This window comes from Penaeus monodon, chromosome 22, assembly GCF_015228065.2.
Source record: "Penaeus monodon isolate SGIC_2016 chromosome 22, NSTDA_Pmon_1, whole genome shotgun sequence".
Lineage (NCBI taxonomy): Eukaryota > Metazoa > Arthropoda > Malacostraca > Decapoda > Penaeidae > Penaeus > Penaeus monodon.
In genome coordinates, this window is record NC_051407.1 from 21,257,619 (window position 1) to 21,258,496 (window position 878).

The window sequence follows — 878 nt, forward strand, 5'->3', positions numbered from 1 at the left end:
CCCTGAACACACTCAGCAATTAAAACAGAAAAAATATATATAAATAATCATGCCAAATGCTTTTACTTCTGTTGTAACTAACTCTAATACAAGTAATGAGTCTCTAATATCAAACTGCAGCAGTAGGAGGGAGTCAGAAGTGAAGAGTCCAACTCCTAGGTCCCTGGCTTACTTGAGCAACCCAAAGGCACACCCTACTCACACTGCTACACAGCCAGCTGGCCTGTCTCTTACTGTCACAACCCTACTTCTGTTATGGCACTAGTCTGTCTCCTTTGCCACACAGCTTTTGGGATATAACAACAATTACAGAACCAGCTAGTTATACACCAGAAACACATTAAGACATCTCCTCACCTCATATACCTCTCTGGATGAACTTAACCCCAGCACTTCTACCTTTATGCCCTCTATAGGTCACAAAGGTATAGTGTGAGAAGATGACCTGTATTGTTTCTAGCAACTAATACTTGAAGAGGGGAGAGTATGAGAGACAGAGTCAGGTGGGGCTACACAACACCCCCTCAGACAACACGCAGTCACATGCATCTTGGCTTAGTCCACAGATCCAAAAGAAATTGACAGACTAATATGCTGGTCTTATTTTGCTTTAAACTTAAAAAGCTAATGGAATGTCAACAAACTTAAGCTCCTTTTATCTTCAAAGTCTTTACATATTCAGTCAAACAATTCCTGGCTGGTGATTGGCGGGCTCTGCAGTGCTACAACTTTGACCCTATATCTGTGGTTACCAACAGGGCAAAAGGAAGCCAAGAGGAGCTGACAAGTCATCTGCTCTACAAGACTATTAACAGGGACTGATGCATCCACAGCAGGCAGGGCCAAAGTATGACTCTGCTACACCATGTAGAGGCCAA